We start from the raw sequence: 14,937 nt of genomic DNA, 5'->3' as shown, positions 1-14,937 counted from the left end.
GGGAGAGAGGGAGAGAGGAGAGAGGGAGAGAGGGAGAGAGGGAGAGAGGGAGAGAGGGAGAGAGGGAGAGAGGGAGAGAGGGAGAGAGGGAGAGAGGGAGAGAGGGAGAGAGGGAGAGAGGGAGAGAGGGAGAGAGGGAGAGAGGGAGAGAGGAGAGAGGGAGAGAGGGAGAGAGGGAGAGAGGGAGAGAGGGAGAGAGGGAGAGAGGGAGAGAGGGAGAGAGGGAGAGAGGGCGCGCGGGCGCGCGGGCGCGCGGGCGCGCGGGCGCGCGGGCTCGCGGTGCTCTCGGGCTCGCGGGCGCGCGCTCTCTTTCTCTCTTTCTCTCTTTCTTTCTCTCCTTTCTCTCGTTCTCTTTCTCTCTTTCTCTCTGTCTCTCTTTCTCTCTTTCTCGCTGTCTCTCTGTCTCTTCTTTCTCTCTTCTCTCTTACCCCACACCACCTCCTCCCTGATCCTTACCACTTAAAACCTGATCCCCTAAACGCCCCTAAACCCCAGAACACACCCTCCCCCCGTTCCGACGTGCTTCCCAGGCTTTGCCTCCTTCTGTAGATCAGAAGATACCGAGTATATATGACTGTTAGCATAACTTCACTGTCTCTTGAAAAACTTCTATTGCCCCTCAAGTGTAGCAACTGTCATATGCCAACGTTATTCTTTTGACACTTTGCTGAGGCAGCCCAAACTATTACTTATGAAATACTTAAGGAATCATTTACAAAATAGAATTAATCTCTATAAAACTTCCTCAAAAACAACTAAAAGCCTTTCTTTACTTAACAACTATAGCCCCTCTTATAATCACAAAAAGGTGTTTTAAGTTTTATATCACATAAATACAGCCTACCACATTGCCTGAAGATGCGAGTTTTTCAAGTTGTGAACCTAGACATATAGGGGTTAGATGCAATCTAGGGCCCTAGGAAGTCAAACAGATTTTCCTTAATTTTCAAGCTCCGCTGAGACTTGTCACAAACAGTAACTATCTCCATCTGAATGCACTTCTGGCTTATATGATTGTGAACAATATCTTTAAAAAAGTTAAATGCAATCAAAGCAGTTGTGTAGGTATCTCAGGGGGACAAACTTCAAAACAGCGGCTCAAAAGATGCAACTCTGTTCAGTCTGAGAAGGCATTAATATTAACATACAGTTCAAATAGATTTAGAAGTGTCCAAACCTCTTCCCATCTCCATTTTGTTTTATGCAAGACTAGAAGTAAGTTTCTTTTTACTTGGCATCATCAAATATCAGACATTAGGCAGGGAAAAGCATGCACAGGAAAGTGAGAGCACACGTGTGGGAAAATGAGATTTCTCTTTTTCCTGACTCGGGGATTGCAAAGCTGTGCTACTGAGAAAGCTCTTTTCTCCATTACCTGTTGAACTCTACATTTTGCCCATATATTTTTCTTCTCAGACATTCAAAAGACACTACTCCTTTGTTCAGTCACACAAGACACACCAACTGTATCAAGACTTGCCTCAAATTAGCCAAGAACATTTAGAAAGTACTAGCTGTCAGTATGAGCGAGTTTCATTGAACAGTGCTAGGATGCTCATAGGTTGCAGCACCCTGCAGACTGCTTCAGAGGACATCAGAGCAGTTTAACACATCAGCTGATTTTTCTTCCAGCTCAAAATAAGACGTTTCTAAAGCAAATATTTCAAGTGGTTTAGCTATTTTCTTCATTCCACTAGGAAGATATGGCATCGTATCATTCATTTGCAGTACAACATCTAGAGAATAATCTTAAGACCAAAGCTTCCCCAATGTTTAATATTACTAAACAAGCTGATTGTTAAGCTTATATGATCTTCATCTCCCTATAATGGAAAAAGCTGTCACTGTCTGCTCATGCATTAGACAGATAATTGAAGGCTTTACATAATACAGAAGTTCACTTTGACAGAATATTTTCTATTTATAATCAAAGCCCTCCTGAAGGTTTCCTCTTTACAAGAGAAGGCTTGATAGGTAGCTTTAGACCACCACACTGATTCATGTATTGTACACTGCAAAAGGGATGGGGAAGCTTTTCCCCTTCCGTGTGCCAAGTAAACTTTCAAAGTAGGAACGTCCAAGCGTGTAGCAACAGTGCCAAAACCCCCACATACTCAGCTACTCGAGCGGTAACAGTCATCTGTGTCTCCCAGACACCCCACAGACTTGGTTCTCAGGTCAATGCTTGCATCCAGTCTCTCTGATCCCTATTTTGTTTCTTGAACAAGCAAACAAGACTGCAATGGAAACCAAGAGTTGCTGGAAACACATTTTTAGCCTTCGAAGTTCTGCTCCGTACCTCCTTTTCAGTAAACTAGAAGTCAGGATTTGTCTTCCACGTGACATTACAGCTTTTCTGCAGAACACAAACAGATTCTGTTACAAGGCCTTTTGGAGTTTGGGACTTGCACCAAGACCCTGCATACCACTTACATCTCATTACATTGCTCGCAAGGCATCCATTACTGAACCAGAGTGTGACCAACAATAACCCAGATTCGCCTGATCATGTTCTTCCCCACTCCGCATCACTTAATTTTTCTCCAAATAGTGTAATTTGGCATCATTTTGATCATCTGCATTCTGGAGAATGAGCTGTTTCTGTGCCTGCCTCTTCCATAACCATGCCGTAACTCCCAAAAAGAAGTGTTAAACAAAAGCTAAGACTAGCCTCTGTCCTACTCACTCCAGCTTCACTGTTTCCCTCATTAGGGACCACTAATATACTCGCAGTGATCAAAATAAGATTGTCAGCCAGCATTTTCTAGGACTGCATTCCACTAGTTACTAAAGAGACAGTCATACGCTTTGCAGAAACTTGATCATACAAACAGTAGGTTTTCATTAGCTTAAAGAAAATTTTTCCTATTGTTTAGTTGAATATTTCCTGAATACTGTCAGAAAGTAAAAGCTCCTATTCTAAACCACTTGAGATACCTGAAGTATGAATTGCTTAAATTTCAAATGATAAATTCCCAACAAGCACAAACATTTCAAACATCGATAAATTGACCAGGAAGAAAAAAAAATGACCTGTGCTGAGCTGCTAGGGGCCAGGAAGGAAGACAAACTTGACTTGCACAACAGATCTCTAGCATCCTGGTGTACTTGTCATGTACAGCAGCATCCACAGAGAGCTTCCTGTTGTTCATACCCATTCTGAATGCCAGAGTTAGGTCCTAAGGAACAAATGCAAAGAAGAGTGCCCCAAATAAGTGTTCCTAATTTAGCTTGCTTTGCCTCTCACAGAAGAATTTAAATCCAGCAAACAAATTCCATATAAACACGAAAGAAACATACGCTGGTACCATATACCGACTGCTACCATTCTAGAAATTTTCTGCTTCAACAGAGAGGACTGCTTTGAGTATTTTACTTGTCATAGTAGGTATACTTCGCAGGTAGTATGCAAGAACAATTTTGCTTCAAGCAATGAAAACTACACCCTAAGCAAGGAATTTTAAACTAGTATATAGTCCAGAAAAAAAGAGATTAGTTAACATAGCACAATTGCTGTAACTACAGTTAAAGGAAACAGCTGCTTTTGTCATTTTCCCTTTCATCCACGTATTTTCTGTCCTCCTTTTATATTTTTCCTTTAGTTTTAAGAAGTTCCTTGTAAACAACACTAAAAAAAGCAACTCCCTGCTTAATCTTCCCCTTTTACTCAAAGGGCCATTATCTGCAGTCCCACCTTGCTTCTGCATCCTCTTCAGGGGCTGAAGTTGTACTTCATTCCTCACAACTCACATGACAGCTACAGAAGCTGAGCTGCACATGGAGAGATAGACTTATTTGGTGGGTACCATGACGTTATTGATGCCTGATAGCAGATGTATAGCAGGTACTTGAAATTTATCTCTAAGGGAAGACTCTGTAGCCTCAGGCAGAATGAGAACTGCATTGTGCTGGCTGCTAAACAAAGTGAACAAAAATTGCTGTCCCTCCTTAGGAGTCCTAGGCAAAAATCTTCAATCATTTAACACTTATTTCTAAGAGTTTAGCTGGCATGACCTAAAGCTACACATCACTAGGGTGTGCTCATTAAGATCTGCAAGCTGTCACAACACACAGGGGTCACATTATTAAATACCGTATTTTGAAGCACAGGAATGTGAGGCACCATAAAGACAAGGAATTTTAACCAGGGAAATGCACAAGTGGTTTAGGACCCTCTGCAGTTGGGATCTTGCTCAAATCATCTCTTTAGAACCCTGAAGTGCTCTGAAATCAATCACATGCACAAATACCATGACAGATTTGGCTTCTGCTTCAAAAATCCATGTGCATCACCTGATAGGACCACGGCATGGCTCATTTAAAGTTTTCTAACATGCAGTTCTGTAAGGTGACAGGATCCTGAACTCAGGCCTAAGCAAACAACAGGTTTCAAATGTTCTTTGACCATCAGTATTTAAATACAAATGCCTGTTTAAACAGTTACTGCATCGTTATTCATGGTTTCATTGTTACCTTTCCTGTTCCAGCATATGGAAACAGGCGATCCATCACTTCTAGTGGGGTCTATGTTTTCACAAAATGAGCCAAACAACAACAAAACTAGAGCTTCGTTGTTCAGGTGGAGTGTACACACGGCCAGGAGGTATGACCCTAAGCTGCAGTCAGAGTAAACGAGTTCTGGAAGGCAAAAAACAAGCAAGCGATCTTATTTCACTGCGAGGCAGTGAAAACCCATAAACCAGACCCACACAGATGGGCTATGTGTGTGTCATCACCATCCTGTCCACAAACGATAGCAAGTAAATGCCTCATATATTCAAGGCAGACAAGATAACAGGCAACCAAGCATGGTAAACTGTATAAAGCAATGCTTTACCAAGAGCTAAGGAAAATAGGCTAAAGAGGAAGTATTCGTAGGACCAAGAGAACATGACCTGGATCCTCATGAATAAATATGTGCAAATAACTTTTAGTAAAAAGACATGGAGTACCACAAAGACCACCCCTCAACTCAGCCTGTCCACAAAAACAGAGGTTAGTCTCCCCTGTGGTTTGGAGCTGAGCTAACAGTTCACCTTGTTACACCCTCTCTATGAAAGAGGCCCACAAAGCTACAGCACAAGCCTTAGGCCAAGAAATCTCAATTATTTGGCTAAGCTGACAGAGGGGAAATTAAGGTGCTTCCCATTCAGCCAACACCTGAAAACACTAAGCCAGCTCTAGCTTTGGCAGCACAGTCTCCCCAGTAAGCACATGAACATGTATGCGGACAGCCAGAGCAGCTGCTTCACTTCATGCTGTTAAGATGACTCCTATGGAACTTTCCAAAGTGACTCCATAAAAAGTTAATAACTGTTTATGTTAAACATGAGATTTCCTAACACTAAGGGAACAGGGCTACAGATGCAGAAACAGGTTGCTAGCAAGGCCAACATCAGGCATGCCTGACTACAAGATGTCTGTCTGCAAGTGAGGCAGCTACGGAATATCAGTCACCCAGAGCGGTCAGCTGCATTTTTAATATTAACATAGCACTGGAAAGACAACATGCATTAGAACAGCTGCTACACCAGCACTTGCCATGTAAGTCACCTGCAAAGTAATGCAAGAAGGCAGGAGATAATACAATTCCAAATGCACAGGTACTGTGCCAAAAAACTACACACTCAAACCTTGCAACACAGAAGCTTCCCAAGTCTTGACTAGATAACCTCTCACCATTCTGGAAATTTGCTTATGGGAAACTTTCCTCCAAACCTCAATACAGGCTGATCCCAACTGCAATAGTATCCAGTTGCGCTAAACCTTTAGGTAGAAAATTCCCAGCTGACATTTAATATACCATGTACACAAAAACGTTTCAAAGTTATGTATTTAAACTTTCCCGCTTGTGTTGGGAAACAAACAGATCAAAACATGAATTAATTTGCAAGCTACCTGAAGATAAGTAGTACTAGAGGTAAGTAATTCTCAACATGAAATTTAACAGCAAAATGACGCCCTTCCTGGGCTAAGATGACTATATGGCAACAACAGAACTAACATACTTAATCTGACATGCATGACTTCATTTTGAAAAGTTCAAACGACATATAATTATCAAAGGGTTATATACTTCTACAGTCTCTTACTGGGCTCCAAAACTAAAATTACTATTCTGAGAAAAAGCTAAGTAAACCATTAGTATAGTTAATAACATGGACTATCAAGAACTCTAATGAAGTATTACACTACTAGAGTACTGCTTAAATACAATGAGTATGCTTCAAGGTCAAGACATAGCATCTCTTTTGTAATGACAGTACAATTGTCACAGCTACATTAACTTACATCTAATCACTTGCTGAGGCATCAGATATATTACAAGTGCTCAGCTAACGAGACAAACTAATCCAAGAACATTTAAGGGCGCTCAGTAGCAACGTGGTAAACTAAGATCAGGCTTTTTTTTTTTTTTTTTTTTTTTTTTTTAAGGCAAGTAATTCTCAACTCTGCTGTTCATCTTCTTTCATGAGGCAATGAACTGAACCTTCAACACCAACAAAACTGACATCAAAACACAGATTAACATTTTTCTACGGTGGAAGAAAACTTAAGTTAATATTGTTTTTCCAACACAACCTTTTGTGGAAATGGTTGAGTCCAACTCTGAAGCAATAAAACCATTCTCTTAAAAGGTCCCACTACTTTTAGGTTTTACTAGTCTTGCTGCTTTAATTTATTAAGTCAAATTGCTCTTTTGCTTTTCACCAGAATGGACCTGTAACCTCTTCAAGTCTCCAAAATCTCCTTAAATCACCACCTCTGTATTGATACTGTTCAGCAAAGGCTTTGGCTCAAGAGAAAACTACAAAGCACTTCTGCTCAGGGAACACTTGATTTTGTTTAGTAACAAGGTCCAAATGTACAGGGCAGAAATTAATGCTACAAACAAATGTCACTTTGAAGACAGGCCATTCATTCTTTTTCTTAAATGACCAGATAAGAGTGAAGTTTTCAAAGGAGCGAAACTACTCCAGAAAAGTGAAGGCCATTGCTGATTGTAATATAATCCATATGGAATAGTGTTTTGACTTCAACTTCCATTTTTAGTTTTCAGTTTAATAAGAGTTCCCCCTCCCCACACGTGGATGAAATTTTCAACTCTTGGAACTCTAATTTACTTTTTGAAAAAGAATGATAATAGCAATAGATAGGAAGGCGTTTTTCCTGTAAAAGTATTCACAGCTATTAGAGTCATTTTCACACCCTGGCCTTACAGTTGTTTCAGTACTGGTTTGCTCAGTTCCTCAGGGCATGTCTATCCTTCTAATTAGTTGCAGGCTTTGTTTATCTGTTCCAAATAATCTGCAACAACTGCTGCATACATAATTCACCTTAACCGCCCACTTGTACCACCACCAAGGTATTTTTCCGCCTTATCTCTTTGACACCAAAGCCCTGCTATTCCATTCAGTGTTCCCTTGTAGAAGGTCAGCCACAGTTCTGACACGAAATCTCTAAGATGACCTTTTTTTCCCCTCACATTTTCATGTTCTGTCTTGTGGGATTCTGATTCTTTACAGTAAAGGAACAGAATTGTGGAACTTTATTCCCACAGTTTCTTGTTTCATCTTCCTTGCTTTTTGTTAGGCAGCATGGATTAAAATTTGGCTAGCACCCTGATATTCATGGCAATTAATATAAAAATGCTGCTGAAAGCCTTCTAGAACTATGCAGTAAGTACAAGCAAAACGAAAATTTTAAGAGTATTGTTCAAGGTGAAATCATCTGAGAGTAAACAGCACTTTCCCCAAAATATTCATGGAACATCATGGGGTAATTTCTCTCAGCAAATGGTTGTGTTAGAGCTCAAGCAGCTATGAAAAACTTTCAGGGTGGACAAGCCTGTGCTGCAAACAAGGCAGCAGCAGAAAGAAAACTTCAGGATGGTGGAAACGACACTTCCTCCTGCTGCCCGAAGAATGCTACCACGCAGCTGGCATACTTGGGCTTTCTAACTGTGCTGTGCCACTAGCTGGTCACCCACTGAACACAGCTATTCTTCTCCCCAAGATCAAACTTCAAATTATTATTTTCCATGGTACTAGAAGGCTGGATGTCTGATGGTTTTTGCTATGGTCGTGATGATGGCATATTTCAAGACTGGACCATTCTCTTTCACAAACAGCTACACAGCGGAAGCTATGCACTCTAAGCACATACTCCTCTAAGCACAAAAGCCTCACACAAGGCCCATTACAACATGGCAGTCCCCCTTCTCTCATCTCGGTGCCTAGGTCTGAGCTGTATTTAATCCATATGCTGGCCAGTATGATCTCACTGTATAAAGCTAATTGCCCTTTCTCCACAGGTTTCATCCTTCTATACATTTGGTCATGTTTCTCTTGTCCTCTTCAGCTGCTTTTAAGTCTGGTTAGGATCACAGTGCAACTGGATAGGTAACCCAGCTACAACAAGGCTGATCTGGATCATGCCACAACTGCAAAGGCAGTTACTGAACTTTTTTTTTTTTTTTTTAAGCCATTTTCAGGGTGGGTAAATACCACAAGGTTTCGGATTCTCCTTTGGGCTCCATACATCCTCTGCTGCCACATATAACATTTCCCAGGAGTAATTTAAACATCACAGCAAAGTGATTTCATTTCCCATAGCCTTTGTTTTTTTAAACAGAAGCTGGGCATTTATCTTTTCCTGCCTGCAGTCATGCTTTCTGCAGTACCCTGACCCAGGAGGCCTGCCACTAGTTCCTTCAAGCTTGACCCTGCATTCCTGCTGTGCGGTAGTGGCTCCTGCTTGATCCTTTCCCCAGATAGTTGCAATGCCCCCTCGCCAACAGGAGATGATTCAAGCAATCGTTTCCTTAGATTGAAACAAAAATTAATTTAAGAAAATCTTTTAGTCACAAACCAAAAATTATAGAAGTTGCAGGCTACAGGGAACTGTTGCATTTGAGTTCTGCTTCCTGATCTCATTTATTCACGTATTCATTTTTAGTCCCATTGCTGAATTTCAAATTTGTCCTGGCATTTCAATATCTTTATTATGTCTACAGCAGTATGTGCTTCAGCCCTACACCATACTCCTGTCCCCTGCCACCATCATTAGATTACCAAGTTTCTTTTCCTCACCAGGGGTTATCACTTCTGGCAGGCAATCACTGCTTGCCTTCACTACCTCCATTCTCCTCTCTCTCTGCACCAAGTACCATCCTGCTGTTTCTTGTTACCCAACATGTGGTACATTTAAATAGAACAGTCAAAGGTAAAAAATTTGCAGTATTTCTCCAATTGCTATTATACTGTCCCGCCATCAATGCCTTTAAGGCTAATTGATGGTGTCACCAAAACACATTCAAACCTGGGTTTTACCACCAATAAGTTTTCAAAACTGTTTTATGCTCATGCAATTATTTAACCTACATTTGAACCTTTAAACAGTCCAGATAAACTGCAGCTTCCTAAGCAGTACACACCACCACTGTAAACAAACTACAATATAAACAAGACTCAGAGATAAGGTGGATGAAACAAAGGATAATATTCACTGTATTACAAACATTGACTCCCAGGAAACATGAGAGATCACTAGATGAGACCAGACAAGAATACGTGCCAAGAAAGGTCTTAAACAATTCTGAAGGTCTTTCTAAGCTGAAGAAAATGCTACTGTTTAAGAAATTCACATCATTACTCTTTAGCAAAACACTAAACACTTTCTGATGCACTATAGTAGGAAAAGCCACGGCTGATAGAAACATAAATTGTTAATCCGCCTGAACACTTAAATGGCCTATGTAGTACCATTGATTCTTTATCACCTTAATTGTTATTCACCGTGATTTAGAATGGCCAATACCTCCTGCTTCTGCCTAGGCAAAATGGCACTTTTTCATGGAAGTACAAAATCTCAGCCTTACAAAAGCTGGCAGATAGAACGACACAAGACTCATTTACAATTCAATTCACACCTTCTTCCTGCCGCCCAAACACAGAAAGATGAGCTACCTACCCAGAATGCAAGGGAGGCAGTTTCAAGTACCAGCCTGACCTGTCTTGGCAGAAATTCAACTGGTTGCTGCCAAGTAAAGGGACTAAGAGCAAGAAGTTAGCACTGTGGTAAAGATATTTCAAGACATGACTTCCTATTGTACGCTCATCACCTTGTAAAGTCAGTGTGTTTTCTAGCTTTATGAAGATGCTTTGGTAAAAAGGCACTGGAGCTTTGAGAACTGAGGGGGTGGATCTCTGGGGAAGGAATCCCAGCTTGCAACTGAAACTGGAAAACATCAAAATGTTATCACAATTACTTCAAGTACACAGGCTAATTCAAACTCGGTTCTGAGATAAGTATGTGTGCACACAACACACCCAGAGAAATGGTTCTCTGACACTGCCATGAAATGGATTTGTAATAGCATTAGCAGAGACAAACCTGGAACCCTCTGGAATTTGAGAGTCAGGCTGCTCTGTAAAACTCTGCTTAATTCTTCATACCCACTGCCCCAAAAAACTTCAGTTCAGTTTATCAGGATAAACTTTGGCCACATGTGGTCAAAGGCAAAACTTCAGAAGCAAAAACCTGCATTCCCCTCCAATGCCAACTACTGTTTCCAGCTATATGCTAGTGAATTTTGTTCCAATTAACACACTACAACCCAAAAGGAAACAAATGAAACATGATATGCAAAATGCTTGAAGCAGCTTCCCCCTATTTGCAACCAACCATTTTGTTTGCTGTTCTCAATTTGCATCAGCATTCTATTGTCTGCAGAAACACGCATAAACAGACTTGCCAAATCTTTGCAAGATTCAAGACCAGAGGGAAAAAAAGAACTTTTGAAAGCTGGATAGTGTTCTGTAAACACATTCGCACCTCTCCCCCTTTCCTAATTACGACCTGTTGCAAAGGCAGCATTTATACAAGAACTTCTCAGCAAGAAAGCTGGCATATTTTAAAAAAACATGATGCGTATACATTCTGCAGTTTGCCAAAATCCGAGATGTAGATATGACTAGGCACTGAGAATTATTTCAAACAGCTTTTTCATTACTTCAGTGCTAATGTTATGGATGTACTGATGCTTAAGCAAATGATATTGCCCACATTTCACAAACATACACTATTGCTATGCCAATAGCTATCCCACCCTACAATACCACAGTAAGGAACGGAGGCTGGTGTCTGTACTATTGACCAGCTGTGATGACTAATTAAGCACTGGCATTTTTGGAAGCAACCCAGACCTTGCATTTGCACAGATTTAATATATATTATACAGGTAAGGATATGAAGTAGTGCAGGCCAAATACTAATACTTCAGTACCTCCTTGCTTTGCCGAGTCAAACCTTTGCAGAAACAATACCAAATAAGAGAAAGTTTTCACAGTAAAATTTTTAATTATCATAAAGGTCATGCAGTCCAAGCTGTACCACAGAAGTATCAACAGCCAGACACGTCTTTCAAGCCCACTTTTCCCTCTCCAAAAAAAAAAAAAGACTTGTATAGGCTACAGTGCAATTTTGTACTTATCAGTTGTATTTTAACTAAAGATTCATTTACTAATGCTAGCAGAATTCAGCAATTAGATTAGCTGGCAAATGATGAAAGAAGTCTATATAAAACTGCACAACAAACCAAGCTCAGAGTTAAATTACTTAATCCTTCGCAGTTCAAATGCAAATCCATCTTTCTCAATATCTTCTAGTCTTTAACCAACCTATCCATCACACACACCAAAAAAACACTTACCCTCTGAGGCACTACTACAGAGCAATGGCAGCATTTCAAAACAACTTAAATTAGGCTGTACCACATTCCATTACATGATATAATGCAACAGATGTTACTCTAGGAACATGTAGGACAATTATTCACACATAGGACAATTATGCAGAAGTAATCAGGGTGAAATACTCTAATTTGCATAGTAGAATGAATGGGTATTCTATATAAAATTCCTATAAATATCAAGTTCTATACTGAGATGCAGAACTCCAATATTGACCAAGTTTGTCAAGGTAACTCTGAGACTTGAGATTGAGGACTAGAAACAAGAAGTATTCTTTATCTTACTGCAGCTCAACAATTTTGCCACCAATAACTAGATAGGTCAGAAGAAAATTCCACTTAAACCTTTAGTTCTGCAATGACCAGAGAGTGAGATGAAGTGTCACGAATTTCACATGAAATGCACATCTCAATAATTTTTTCCCCCTTTTCCTCCCAGCTCTACGGTAACCTTTAATCTCACAGCACCACCTTTAAAGTTTCACGTTTTAAAAATTAAAGCAGAAAAGGTAGTTCAGCCGACTTAATTCATGGTTACTTTAGCTAACAACCATACTGACTAAAGAATGGCTGGCCACTGTCTGAAACAGATATGAAAACTTTTCATATACTACCATTTGTAAGACATTCATAATTACCACCGGCAACTTTGACCCATACTTACAAAACACTACCATTCACATACGAGCAAGTTCACAAAAGAGTAAGCGATGTTTTACATACGCGTAAGTAAGCTGAAAAATCTGCTGTTTGCTTGCATTTTAATCACAAGGGCATTTTCCATAGCTATTGGGCTCTCCGGCCACGCAGCACTCCTGATGCCTTTAAGTAGCATGCTTTCAAACTCGGAGCAGGCATTCCTAGCGTGCAGGTTAACGTGGCTCAGACTTGGCTCTGAACTACAGCTACGGAAAATAAACTTTCACAGTAGCTGGAGGGAAGTGGGCACCTGTTTAATCCGACGGCGTTTTCGAAGGAGCGAGCATTCCACGTTCTTCCCAATTAGCAGTGTCTTAACACAGAAAACGAAGTAGAGCCCGAGGAAGGGAATCTGGCTCGCCGGCAGAGCCCGAGCGCTACGCGAGGCGAGCGCGCGGCCCCGGCGCCGCAGGTGCTCCCGCCGCGGCGCCACCTGCCCGGCCGCAGGGCGCGGCGCCGCAGAGCGCCCGCCTCCCGCTGCCGCACGGCGCGCCGCTGCGCAGCCCGCCGCAGGCACCCGGGGCCGCCGGGCGCTCGCACGCCCCAAGCCGGCTCCGGCCGGCGCCGAGCCGCGGGGGGGGGCGAGGAGCAGCGCGGCTCGCCCGCCCACCCAGCCCCGCCCCGCCCCGCCCCGCCCGCGCAGGGCTGGACGCGTCCTCGCCTTCCCTCCGCTCCTGGGTGGCCCCACGGGACCGGCCTGCGACCCGCTGCCAACCCGAGCCGCCCCCCGGGGCGGGTGGGAAAGGGCGGACAGACACACGGATATGGACACACACATAAAAACACGCGGCGCGATCGTCCTTGGGAGGTCGTCGCTCTGCAACGTGTTGCGAAAAGCGTTTCTCTCCATCGCGGTCCCCAGCAGCGCCCGGCGGCGCGGCGGACAGCTCCGTGCCCGGGGCACAGCCCTGCCGGCCCGGCCACGCCAAGCTCGACCCGGCCACGCCACGAGGGGCCGGCAGCAGCCGTCTGCCTCCGCCCGGCTCATCGCCGGCGGCCCCTTCGCTCCCGCACACCAAACCTACACGGCTTGGGGGGTCCCGAAGGAGCCGGGCTTTCCCTCCGGCCCGGGAGCCGCTCCGGCCGATGGGAAAGCGAGCCGGAGCCGCTCGCCCCCTCCCGGGGCTCGGCGTCGGAACCCCGCGGGGCCGGGGCAGCCCGGCTCCCCGCACGGCATCAGACCGCGTTATCGCAGCCGTCTCCGGAGCCGGCAACTTGTTGGGCGGGCAGCGCTGCGCGCCGGCGAGGCTGTGCCGAACGGACCGCACCGCCCGGCTCCCGCCGCTCGTCCAGCCACCGCTAGGCACCGGCGGCTGCCGCCCGCCCGGCGCCCGCTGCCCGGCGGGGGACAACGCAACGTTTACACGCAAATCCCGGCGGCGGCTGCCTGGCCGCAGGCACGGGGCGGCTCCGCACTCCCGCCGCTCAGCCCCCGCGCGGAGCCGTCCCCCTCTCCGCGGCTCCGCGCGGACCAGACGCTCCGTGCAACGGCAGGGAGGAAAGGGGGGTCCCCACGGGCTCCTACCGGGAAAGGCGTTACTGGGGCATTGCGAAGCGCCTGTGCCCCGCAGCTCGCTCGCTCGCTTCCTTGCTTCCTTCCTTCCCCCCCGCTCGCCTGCCGCCCGCTCCCGCCTGCTCCGCCGCCGCCCGCAGCTGCCGCCGCCGCGGACTCCAGGCGCAGACCCCCGCCGGGGAGGGCAGGAAGCGCGTCATCACTCCGGGACCGCTCCGCCGCCCTCCGCCCGGCACGGCCCGCGCCGCCCGCCCCGCCGCGGGCAGCCCGCGGCCCCCGCCCGCGCCCCCCCGCCCCGCTGCCGCTGAGCCGGGGAGAGGCAGCCGCCTCAGGCGGGCCGCCGGGCCGAGGGGTTAGGGTCCCCTCACCTGGGCGTGAGGGAGCGCCAGCTCCAACGGCCGCGCCCCCGCTGAGGGAGCGCCGCTCGCCGCCGGCATGCCCGGGGCCACGGCGGCCAGCCAGCTGCCGGGGAGGGCCGGCGGCGCCGCGGGGAGGAGGAAGGCCGGGAGAGGGGACGCGGAGGCGTAGCGACACCGCGAGCTGCGCGGAACGCCGCTCCCGCCCGGCCGCGCCGGAGCGTTAACGACCGTTAAACGGCCGCTGTGGGGGCGCGAGGCGCCCAGCCCCCCCCCCCCCCCGCGGCGCGCGCCGAGGCGGCGGGCAGCGCGCTGAGGCGCTGCTCCTCGGCGGAGCTCTCCAGCCTGCCGGCCGGCTCCTAGCACCCAGCTGTGTTTTCATCCTAAGCCTAAGCGCTAGCAACAACCACCACCAAAAATCGAAGTTTTGCGCTCACAAGTGGCGCCCCTTGGGGCAAATCTTGGCTCACCACCCCCACCTGCGCCGGAGGTGGGGCGGCTTTCCCTTCCAGACCCCTGTGAAGCAGCGCGTTGCAAAGCCCTCCGCCCAGCCCGGGCCTGCTGGTGTTATCCAGCAACCCGCACCTCCTGCTTCTTGATCGGAGACTTCAAACAAA

The 14,937-nt window shown here is 45.7% G+C and overlaps 1 protein-coding gene across 7 annotated transcripts in view; it reads right to left on the bottom strand.

Annotated features, from left to right (window-relative positions):
- Positions 1–14,442, bottom strand: part of TLN2 (talin 2) — a 231,979-nt gene extending 217,537 nt beyond the window's left edge. For 5 of the 7 annotated variants that reach the window (XM_064517509.1, XM_026113384.2, XM_064517514.1 and 2 more), the window contains exon 1: positions 13,977–14,133. The gene's annotated coding sequence lies outside the window, so the exon portion shown is untranslated. Of the gene's footprint in view, positions 1–12,701; positions 12,841–13,976; positions 14,134–14,332 lie in introns of those variants that run through there. The other 2 variants (XM_064517511.1, XM_064517510.1) reach the window with 2 other exon arrangements.
- Between the last annotated feature and the right edge of the window lie 495 nt (positions 14,443–14,937).

The sequence above is a fragment of the Dromaius novaehollandiae genome, chromosome 10 (genome assembly GCF_036370855.1).
Source record: "Dromaius novaehollandiae isolate bDroNov1 chromosome 10, bDroNov1.hap1, whole genome shotgun sequence".
NCBI classification, from domain to species: domain Eukaryota; kingdom Metazoa; phylum Chordata; class Aves; order Casuariiformes; family Dromaiidae; genus Dromaius; species Dromaius novaehollandiae.
Note: the sequence above shows the minus strand (reverse complement) of the source record. Positions and strands in the feature narration are given on the sequence as shown.